Raw genomic sequence first — 12,500 nt, forward strand, 5'->3', positions numbered from 1 at the left:
CAGCCTTATATTTTTTTCTTTCTTGCTGCAATTTAGACAGTTTAAGTGATATGAGCCAAGTCTTGTGCAGTAAACGGGAACTTTGAAAATAGGAAAAAAATAGGGACCTAATTCTTCATAGATTTCCTATGGACGAAAAGTGTAGTGTCGCAAAAAGATGGAGTTATGATAAAGGCACAGATGCTTTATATGAACCTAGCTCAAAAGTGCAATGTGTAAAGGTCAGACCTTGGAAACCGCTTATTCATTGTAATTTCGACACTGATATAACTAAAAATTCTCCTATTTGAATTCATCATTAAGATAGCGAGTTGGATTTCCTATAGTTGGTATGGTTCATGACTTGGGGCAACAAATATAAGGTTATGGAATTCAGTAGGCAATGGCGTAACTAGGCTAATCCAACATTGTTAATCTTGCGGATTATTGCAGGGAAATACATGTATTTGCCGATGCTCCTCACTTGATGAAACTCATCAGAAACACTTCACTTTCTTAGACCATGGATCTAGGTTATCGGACTGTAGGACTGCTTACATTGAGTCAGGAACTAATTAAGAAAAGTAAAAGGTGATCTAATGACAACTCGAAAACTATTTGAAAAGCATTCAAGTGTTACAGGTGTGGAGGGTACGACAGTGAAATTAGCGTTACAGTTACTCTGCCACTCACAAAAAATCTCAAACACTTAGGAAAAGGTCTGATTGTGGATAGGCACTGGAGAGTGCAAATCCAGTTCATTTGCCTTGTTGATAAGTGGTTTGATTTATTCAGTTCTGGAGTGCCTTTCGATGAAAGTCTTCATGGAATGCTTACGGGCTAATCTTAGAAACCAAACAAAACATTGCAAGAGATGATACACCTATCCAGAACAATGAAAAGTATGGGAGGAAAAGGACTTTACCCTTTCCAAAAGGCCTTGTGATACCCTTGCAAATTTCTAAGGAACTTGCCAGGATGTTAGGTGAAATTTTGCAATATCATACATCTTGACTCATAGGTTGAATCGAAATGGACTGGAACACTTTTTGGCTGTATACGGTAAATGGGTGCATGTCATCAGCACCCATCACCTGTTAATTAAAACCGAGTTTGAGCCCATCTCTGGAAAGAGAGAACTCTGAGGCGCAAAAATACAATGTTGAAAATTGTATTAGCGATAATATGACTGAGGTCTCATTTTCTAACTTGATAACTAAAGAAAGCACTTCTTACGAGGCTGAAGAAACATCTCTTCAGAAAGCGTTAAGCTTATCGGCAGTATTGTTTCGTTTCGTTTGCCAATGGAGGAATTGCAGGATGACAATGTAGACAAAATTGAAAAAAGGAGGCATGCAATATGTGGGGCGGTTTTGTAGCCCGTAAGTTTCCCCAGTATGACTTTCTAGGAACTAAAGAACCGAAGGGGATGGCACAAGGATCGGCACTATAAGTAGAACAAATGAGAAAGCTAATGAAACCTCGACCCGAAATTTTTGGAGCATTTAAAATCGATGGAAAAGATATTTATTTGTTATCATTGTAAACATAACGAAAAAAGTTGGTCACATAATTGTATAATTGTTAACCTTATGTATACATGTACTCGTATATGTGTATTTGAGTGTGAGTTGTATATTAGAGTGAAAAATGTATTTTCGTTTTTAAGTTCCAGTTGTAATTATTTGGAAGAATACACGTACAGAAATGAATATGGTGAACATGGGCTTTGTTTCCGTAAAAGAATGAATCATAACTTTTAATATTAAAAAGGGTCAACGAGGAAACAGGAGAAAAGTTTTCCTATTTGTAGAGAGCTTGGGCAGAGGAGAAAGCAAGTAGACCGAGTGACGTCACGTTTCTTAACTCCCATCTCCTTACCCGCGTTAATCCTGCGCGTGAGAAGACCTTGTATTCTCTAGACCTTGGTATAAGGTGCCTTCACCTATGGCACAATCGGGAAGATTGTTTTACGATTTCGGCCGCAGTGTGGCGGCAGCCTGCCATTTCAGCTGAATGTGGAGGATGAGGCTTTCCTCAGCCTCTTCGCATATTTCTCTGCTTGTTGATTATCTTAAGTTTGCTGGTTATTTTATTCTTTGTTGGCTTCTGTTGTAGTCTTGTTCCCGTCTCTTTGCAATGTAGTTTCCGTTTACACGTGTGTGCTGTCTGGTCAGCCGTATTCTATATAAATTAATGTGCATTTTCATAATAATAATAATAATAATAATAATAGGAGGCAGGATGCAACCCGGAACCCCACACTATAAAAACCACCTAGTCGAATAGGATGACTGTGATAGAAAAAAAAAAAATAATAAAAAATAATAATGATGATGATGATGATGACGATAGAAGAAGAAGAAGAAGAAGAAGAAGAAGAAGAAGAAGAAGAAGAAGGAAGAAGAAGGGAGGAGGCCTTCTCTGAGGGCAGCAGCATTGGAAATAGCTGTTTCTACGGCATTCAGTTTGTGTAGAGTCTTCTCTATTCGCCTTACAATCTTCTTGTCATCAGGAAAACACTGTATGTCCTTAGGAAACTTGATACACCAGCTACACGCTGATGAAAAGAAGATTGTAAGACGAGTAGAGAAGAATCTAAACAAAATGGATGTCGTAGAAATAATAATAATAATAATAATAATAATAATAATAATAATAATAATAATAATAATAATAATAATAATAATAATAATGGGAACACTAGGCATGATCCCAAGATCCTGAAAAGGAATCTGGAAAAATCTAGATGCCGAAGTAGCTCCAGGACTCATGCAGAAGAGTAAAAGCACAGAAACAGCGCACATGAGAAAAAGTGATGGACTCCTAAGGAGGCAAGATGCAACCTGAACCCACACTAAAAAAACCACCCTGTCAGAATAGGATGACTCTGGTAGACCAAAACAAAAACAAAAATATAATAATAATAATAATAACCATAATAATAATAATAATAATAATAATACAGTGCCTCTCATGTTGAACTTAAACTTGATTGCATATATTAGGAGAAGTAAGAAGCAAAGCTGTTCATTATTTGCCATCATTAGCAGAATTTGCGAACTCGCATCAATGATATTTGGCTGAAACTTACTTCACAACGACGCAGTGTTATTCTTCAGGGGCAGCCTGTCACGAATTTTATGTTGCAATTACTATGTAATTGCTACAGATCACGGTGCCATTACATTCGCCATAGAATCGCGCAAGGCCAAAAAATACTTCGGATAATTGAAAGTCGAAGGCCTGGCTTCCTGCCTTAAGCATTTGGTCATAAACACTTCTTGGGGAAAATGGAACAGCATTTGAAATTTACATCGATTTATCTGCATTACGAAATGGAATATTGTAATTTTGAAGATACGTAAAAGAGTTTACAAAACTGTATTTTTGTAAATATTGTAACTTGTGGTTTCATTTAGAAAACGGTGGAACTTTAAAGATACGCAAAAGAATTGACAAAACTGTATTTTTGTAAATATTATAACTTGTGGTTTCATTTTAAAAAGGTGGAGCTTTGAAGACACGTAACAGAATTTACATAACTGTATTTTCGTAAATATTATAACTTGTGGTTTCATTTAGAAAACGGTGGAATTTTGAAGATACGTAAAAGAATTTACATAACTGTATTTTTGTAAATATTATAACTTGTGGTTTCATTTAGAAAACGGTGGGATTTTGAAGACACGTAAAAGAATTTACAAAACTGTATTTTTATATATGCCAAAACCAAACATGGCTGAATAGTAATTTTAATGGCGTTTTTTCAACAACACGTGATTACAAATACACATTCGAAAATATTAAGGCTATACTCCGAAAAAAGACGGAGTAGGAACGGACTTATTATTTTTATTAAAACTTGAGAAAGTGTGTGTTGATATTAGGCTTTTCCCGTGTAACTCTTTGCAGAGTTTTAATAATAATAATAATAATAATAATAATAATAATAATAATAATAATAATAAGCCTGTTCCTACTTGGTCTTTTTTTGAAGTATGATCTTAGTATTTTCCGTGTATATTTGTAATTAAATATTGTTAAAAAATTTTAGTAAAATTCTTATGCATCCATGTTTGGTTTGGCATATACCAAAATGCACTTCTGTAAATTTTTTTGTATCTTCAAAATTCCACAATTTTCTAAATTGTAATAAATCGATGCAAATTTTAAAAGCTGTTCTATTGAAAGGCAATTAAATTTCTGGTTTTATTGACTGTAGTTCGTCCATTGGTATGTTCATTCTTGGTTGGGTTTTGGTTTTTATGCTGGATCAGTGAAGACTCGCTGAAATGATTGAATTTTGAATTTTTTGTCATGGAATTCAAGTGTGGTTGAATATGTACACCACCATACAAAGTGACTGTATTATTTAGGATGTGCAGTTGTTAACCGTTACGTTTATATCAAGTTATTTCGTGCATGTATGTATATGTATATATATATATATGTATATATATGTATATATATTTATTTATTTATTTATATAAATATATATTTATAATATATATATATATATATATATATATATATATAATATATATATATATAATATATATATATATATATATATATATATATATATTTATATATTTATTATATATATAATGCTATATATATTTTGTGTATGTGTGTATGTATGTCTACGTATCTATGTATGTATGTGCGTGTATTTAATTCACTTCTATCTCAGGTTATCATACCTAACCAATCGCTTGCGTTTTCATTTTTTCAGTCCATTGATCACGTATTTTTTGCAACGAATTCAAATGAATGAACCCAGTGTTTGAATGGGACAACCCCTCTCTCTCTCTCTCTCTCTCTCTCTCTCTTGGCCCGCCCCTCCCCCCAAAAAGATTAAGAGAATAAAAAAGTCAACCCACATTGCTCTTTCAACCACCCACGCAAGACTTATTATTATACACTTTTCGTCACTGTTGATTCTGCCTTCCGATTGGTCATCTCAGACGACTTCTATGACGGGATCCGAGAAATGCCTCGTGATTGGTCACTTCCCATGCAGCTGATTCGACGTCATAGATGCCGCATCCTGCCATTGGCTATCATCACTTCCCCTCCGATGACGTATGCAGGTCACATGAAAGGTCCTAAAGATTTGAAAGGCTTTGTTCAGTTTTCGAGAATCGGAGGAATTTTTCATTAATTGGGATTTAATTACTGTTCGTATTTGTGTATATTTTACTGTTTTGCAATTCTCTTCTTTTACTCTGCTTGTTAAGCTAAGCTCCGATCTTCAGAAGCATCACTCGTGACCATTTTAAACAACCGATGACTGCTGGCAACCGGACGAAACTCTGAGGGAAGTTCCGTTGGCATCGAGGTCCAGGCGCCGAAACCGAGGCTGTATAAGACCCATCGTCGCAACTTAGACGTAGAAGACGTAAAGCAACTCGTAAAGCTGCAACAAATCCACCCGCGACTACGAGTTCGCCCCCCGCCACCACCGACAGCAGCAAGGTCTTCCGAATCGCCGGAGAGAGGTTGAGAGAGAGACACACACACACAAACACACACACGAACACCGACGAGTTACCGTTACAAGAGCACAGCGTCCCAATTGCAAGGCGGACGCCTCACAGACCAGAAGTCCCCTCTCTTCCTTCCGCTCTCTTGGCATTCAACTCGCTGGCTCTGAGGTCACCGAACGCCTGCCTGCCTGCCAACCACCTGCTCCCAGGAAAGGTCATCCTCAGTGCTCTTCTGAAGCCCCCACACTCTAACACCACCACATTTGAGGTAAGATTGCCTTTTGGACTTCTCCCCCCAAAACTGTGCTTTCGTGAACTTTGACCGACGTTCTAAGCGGCCTGACTTTTAGATATGATATATGTTCGCGGTTTGTTCATGATTTTTCTCTCTTTTTTTTTTTTTTAGATACAGGCCGAGTTCCTCTTTTCTTCCTCTCTTTACTCCATTTTTTTTATGTAGAAACTTCATTATTCTACCTGTTTTCTTCTCACTTGTCAGTTTGTTAGCTTAGAGCGGACTTTCGTTTACCTTCTTCTGGTACATGTTTTCCTACCTGCAATTTGATGTATGATCATTTTATAACCATTTACCTTTTCGAAACATGTTTGTGATTGAACAGTGGCCTTTCTTTGCCTTCGTAGCTGCTTTAACAGCTACTACCGTCTGGTTGTTGAAAATATCACCGTAACAGCTTAGTGGTTATATCACTGTTGACGTTGCCTAAGAGAATTAGTAGTTATATATCACTGTTGCCATTATATTGTATTATCGCGATTATAGACACACAAAGATAACACAAATGAAATTTCAAGTCCAGGCTAAAGTATATGATTATCTAAATAAGCTGTATTCTGAGATGTCGAAGGTCTGAAACTTCATGAATCTGAACGCTCTGATTAACTTAAATGTCTAATCCTCATCGTTTTTATTCGGAGAATATTATATCCGTCTTTAGATTTATTTGGGGAATATGATTTCCGTCATGAAGTTTCAGTTCGTTGAAAAGTAGCTTTGTGAAAATATCAGGTAACGTAACAGAAAACTATTAATGCCACTGTCAACGATGATGATATATTGTCGAGTCCATAAATATTATAGAAATCCAGAAGATATTTTATTATAGAGTTCCAGTCGACCTGGAAGCAGGTCGACTAGCTGTCGATTCGTGCATTGAAGTAGCTGATTGTTTTAGAAGCAGGAAGGAGTTGTACAAAAATCGATGTGAACTTTGACAGTTATTTCGTCCCACCTTTCTGGAAAAGACGCGAGCAGATGGATCGTATGAGTAGATCTCGCAAATAGCTTTAAAGTGTATCATAATTATACAGTACTTTGTGTGTATGCGTGTTTTTTTTTTTTGTGTCATTTGCTCCGAAGAAGTTTTCCTGGTAGCAGTACATCGTCATATTGGTGTGTTTTTTTTTTTTTTACGTTCACCCTCCTCAGTGTTTTATAGATGAAGAAGTTTTTCATATATATATATATATATATATAATATATATATATATATATATATATATATACAGTAACGTCTAAAAGCTGTGAGTTCTACGTATGTACACCACACATACGTCATATATATGTATGTAAATATATATATATATATATATATATGTATATATATATATATATATGTGTGTGTGTGTGTATGTATGTATGTATGTGTGTATACATGTGTGTGTGTAGATAAATGGACGTATGTGTGCGGCGTACGTATGTGAAGCTCTTAGCTTTTAGAAGTTGCAAATATTTGATAACGGTGGGAGACCTCTGCTATTTCTCTATGAAAAGTTTGATGTGGCTTTGATTCACTTTGTCTTCTTCATTTTTTAATGCTTTGGTGTGGATTCTTATGAAAAAATCATTATTTCTCGGTGATGTGATAAAAACTTCAGACACACACACTATATATATACATATATACACGATATTCATACATATATATATGTGTATGTATGTGCACTGTTAGTTTTTATATATTCATTCATTTAATTCGGCATTATAGTATTCTTTTAACTTGGGTGGCATCAAGAGAAGACAATGGTCACCACCACATTCATACTGAAAGTGCTGAATGGAAGAGTTAATTGTTAATGCTTAAATAACCATTGTCTTGTTTTTCCCTTTAAGACTCCTCCCCTCACCATTGCCCAACTCCCAACACACTGGGGGAAATGGTATTCCATTGTTTGTTCACACGCTTTCAGAGTATTCCTTTGCAAAATTAATATTTCATGTGATGTAACATTTTCCTTAATTACAGTAAACTTAACGATGTCCCAATGGATATAATTTTAGTATGTCGTATGTGACGAACTCATAAGCTGCTTGTTTCCAAATTCCTAAACTTTTTATTTTGTAAAACTCAAAAATTTTCTTGTTATTTTTTTCTATAAATCATCAAGATATAATATTATATCACGTTAAGTTATAATATTGTATCACCATAAATCAAGTTGTAATATTATATTACGATAAGTCAAGTTATATTATATAACCAAAAATCAAGTTATTATATTACAATAAGTCAAGTTATAATATTATATTACCATAAATCAAGTTATAATATTATATTACCATAAGTCAAATTATATTATATTACCATAAATCAAGTTATAATATGATATTACCATAAATCAAGTCCTAATATTATATTACGTTAGGTGATGCCCCATGTATCAGTCATTCCCGACCCACCTCCTCTCCCGCCACGAAAATAATAACAAAGAAAATAAAACAAATTTTTGAGGCTCAGTCAAAATAGCAGCGAATTCAAACTGCACGATTTTAAGGTCCCTCGTGACCTTAGATGGCTGCCTTGTCACTATTTGTTCTATGGTTTCTCTTTGACTGTCAGTATTTTTATATGGTTTGTCTTTGACTGTCAGTATTTTTATGTGGTTTGTCTTTGACTGTCAGTATTTTTATATGGTTTGTCTTTGACTGTCAGTATTTTTATATGGTTTGTCTTTGACTGTCAGTATTTTTATGTGGTTTGTCTTTGACCGTCACTATTTTTATATGGTTTTCTTTGACTGTCACTATTTTTGTATGATTTTCCTTTGTCACTATTTTTATTACGGTTTTTCTTTGACTCACTATTTTTATTACGGTTTTTCTTTGACTGTCACTATTCTTATATTTTTTTTTACTGTCGCTATTTTTGTATGGATTTCCTTTGTCTGTCACTATTTTTGTATGGTTGTCCTGTGACTGTCACTATTCTTATATGGTTTTTCTTTGACTGTCACTATTTTTATTACGGGTTTTCCTTTGACTGTCACTATTTTTGTATGGTTTTCCTTTTACCGTCACTATTTTTTTACGTATTTTCTTTGACTGTCACTATTTTTGTATGGTTGTCCCGTGACTGTCACTATTCTTGTATGGTTTTCTTTGACTGTCACTATTTTTGTACGTTTTTTTTTACTGTCACTATTTTTGTACGGGTTTTCTTTGACTGTCACTATTTTTATACGGCTCTCCTTTGACTGTCACTGTTGATATATGGTTTGTCTTTGACTGTCACTATTCTTTTATGGTTTTCCGTTGACTGTCACTATTTTTGTACGGATTTTCTTTGACTGTCACTATTCTTATATGGTTTTTCTTTGACTGTCACTATTTTTATAACGGGTTTTCTTTGACTGTCACTATTTTTGCATGGAAACCCTTTGACTGTCACTATTTTTATTACGGGTTTTTTTGGGACTCACTATTCTTATATGGCTTTTCTTTGACTGTCACTATTTTTATTACGGGTTTTCTTTGTCACTATTCTCATATGGCTTTTCTTTGACTGTCACTATTTTTATACGGCTGTCCTCAGACGTGTCTTTCCCGCCACTGTTGTATTAATGAAGTTTGTGTTTGTCCCGACTCTTCAGGCGCCTCCTTTTTCCGAACTGGAGAGTAATCAAACGATTCTATTTTCATTCATTATCACGGCCATTCAGTTGGTGGTTCCAATTATCCTGAAGTGCTCTCGAGTGCTTGTTTCCATTGCTTGTCGCCTTTTTACCCTCGCGCGTTTGCTCTCTCTCTCTCTCTCTCTCTCTCTCTCTCTCTCTCTCTCTCTCTCTCTCTCTCTCTCTCTCTCTCTTAATTTTGTAATGTTTTTCAAGACTATGGTATGAAAAACGTCACCGATTTGAGCGATATATTTCAAATTTATTTATCTCTCTCTCTCTCTCTCTCTCTCTCTCTCTCTCTCTCTCTCTCTCTCTCTCTCTCTCTCTCTCTCAGTTATGCAAATTCCTCGATCGTATTGGAAGATACGAAGTCACTTCATATTTCAGTGATCTATTTTTTCATTAGATTTGTTGTTAAGTCTGTTATGCGGCATCAGTTGAAATCAGTATGTTTATATAGTATTAACTGCCTCTTGCATCATTGTTTTCGAAGAAGTATTATTATTAAGTATTTTATTTTTCATGTGATAACCCCTTTTTCTCTCATTTTGATGATTTCTCTCTGCCTGTACTCAGGTCATTGTTATGGGATAAGCATGATTCTTTAAGTCGAACATAAAATGCCGTTAACATTTCTGAAACTTCTGATCTGTAATGTGCAATATTTCTGGCACTTCTATTCTGTAATGTACCGTTAATACTTTTGAAACTTCTGAACTGTAATACGCCGTTAATATTTCTGATACTTCTGATCTGTAATATGTGATATTTCTGACACTTCTAATCTGTAATGCGCCGTTAATCCTTCTGACACTTCTAATCTATAATATGTAATATTTCTGACACTTCTAATCTGTAATATGTAATATTTCTGACACTTCAGATCTGTAATATGTCATTAATATTTCTGACACTTCTCATCTGTAATACGCCGTTAATATTTCTGACACTTCTAATCTATAATATGTAATATTTCTGACACTTCTAATTTGTAATATGCCATTAATATTTCTGAAACTTCTAATCTAGCTTCATTTTTCACGAGTTTCCTCTCCGCTTGCGATCAAGACTTCCGAGAGAAGCTACCATATTAATATAAATATTTTCGGTTTTCGAACTGTTCGTGGTAGTGATCGCGCCATTATAAAAAAAATAGTGTTATAAGCGGTATGAGGTAGATGAAGATTTATGCCCATTGCTGTATGAGGAATTGAGAAGGTATTCACGGGCTCATTGTGAGCTTTTCTTGAATCAATCTCGCGCCGTTTGCTTCCAGAAGACGATGGTGTATTTGCTTAGAAGCATATTAGTTTCGCCATTGTTTGGTTATTGCTTTTCTGCCCAGTATACGACTTTTGAGATTAAGGAAACGTACTAAGTTACTTATTATTATCATAATTATTATTATTATTGAAATCAAACCAAGCCCGAAGTGTCTTTAACTTTCCAAGGAATCATGTAATGAAAGATGGAAATAAAGCCAAGTAATAACAAATAAAGATAAATTAAGACTTCGATGAAATTTTTCGAATTTTTTGCTGATGTGCTGAGACCCGAGAATTCCCAACTTTTTATCTTCGTTTAGTACCAGACGAGGTATCCTAACCATCTCCCCTAAAACATTTTGGGCATAACACTGAATATAAAAGGAGTTTGAATTCAAACTAGGCAGTTTGATGCAGGAACTGTGGATATGATCGATTTCTCAAGATTACAGTGATTTTATATAGTTAACATTGACTTTACAATATTGACTTTACAATCACCATGCGCAGGTGTAAAGCTAAAGACATTCATTTTTATGAAACAACCATTGTAAACCTTTCTGCTAAACACGGGCTGCTCTCGAACCCTGGGCTAAAACCCTCTTATGTGTAACACACACAATGTAAACGGGTTTATAATCCCTTAGAGGCTCACATGCTTACCCCAGGGGGTTTTCGAAACCTGGGGTGAAACCCCGCTGGTATCTGATATAAATACTTAAATAATTTTTCTCTTGCTTTCTGTCAATCCGCACCAGTGATGAGCCCATTAGCAACCCCTCAACGAAATCCTTGAGCGTTCACCAAACCCAGAGTGAAACTCCCATTATCTATAATATATATAGTTGTTTAATCACTCTCCCATTTTCTCTTCGTGTACATACCATCGTTTCATGGTATTGTCTTCATCTGAAGACCTGAATATTTCAGCGTTTACTTGCGATAGATTATGAAAAAATACCTTGCTCACGGCGTTGGTAGATACATATGCAGATTAGTTAAATATGATATAAATGAAATTAAATGAAATAATTGTGTAAGTGAAAAGTGGATACGAATGCGAATCAAGGAAAAAGGTTTTAGTAAGTTTGACTTAAAAGGAATTGAAAGGTTGAGGATTGTGGGTGTACGGAGTAGCGATGAAAGGAAGGGTAAGGGTGTTTCGAGATGGCTTGTTCATGTGGAAAGAATAGAAGACTGAAGGTGGTTGAAAAGACAGTAATTCTGAAAAGTTATGAGAGAGGATTTAGGAAGCTCCTAGGTCTTTCTCTCTGCCCCCTCTCCCTTCAGAATTATATAGTCTTTTCACCAGCTTGACGTCCTATGTTCTCTCCCCATTACCAAACCATCTCAAAACACCCTCAGCCGTCCTTTTACCTGCGCTAACTCTTCATCACTACCCCGTGTATACTCTTTAATCACCCTCTCAATTCTTTTTACGTCACAGTTACTACATCCTTGTACCCGTCTACGTATACATATACAGTATATGTATATAAATCATATATATATAAATCATATATATATATATATATATACATACATATATATATTTATATATACGTTCATTTATGCATCAGCTGTAGAACAAAAGTAAAGAAAAAGTCTTTACAATTCATATAAGAAAAATAAAATAAATGCCAAATATAATAAGTGTCAAAGTATAGAAACACACAACTTTCATTTCACACAAGATTATAACTGGAGAAGGAGAACCACGAATAAGAACACTTCCTCGGTTCCTCAGATGAAGAGAAAGCTGTCCGGTTTTGTCCCTTTAGTCGAAGACAGAACTCGCTTAAAACTGCAGAGATCACAAGAGGGGTGGTTTCGAGAACACGGAAGTATGCGC

General features: G+C 35.2%; 1 protein-coding gene across 3 annotated transcripts in view; it reads left to right on the forward strand.

The window, feature by feature from the left end:
• The window catches only part of REG (proteasome regulator gamma), a 339,216-nt gene that overhangs the window by 167,985 nt on the left and 158,731 nt on the right, over positions 1 to 12,500 (forward strand). Inside the window, exon 1 of one of the 3 annotated variants that reach the window (XM_067100317.1) lies at positions 5,604 to 5,739. The exons of the other annotated variants lie outside the window; for them this stretch is intronic. The gene's annotated coding sequence lies outside the window, so the exon portion shown is untranslated. Of the gene's footprint in view, positions 1 to 5,603; positions 5,740 to 12,500 lie in introns of those variants that run through there. 3 annotated transcript variants of the gene reach the window in all.

Source organism: Macrobrachium rosenbergii, chromosome 56 (genome assembly GCF_040412425.1).
Source record: "Macrobrachium rosenbergii isolate ZJJX-2024 chromosome 56, ASM4041242v1, whole genome shotgun sequence".
Lineage (NCBI taxonomy): Eukaryota > Metazoa > Arthropoda > Malacostraca > Decapoda > Palaemonidae > Macrobrachium > Macrobrachium rosenbergii.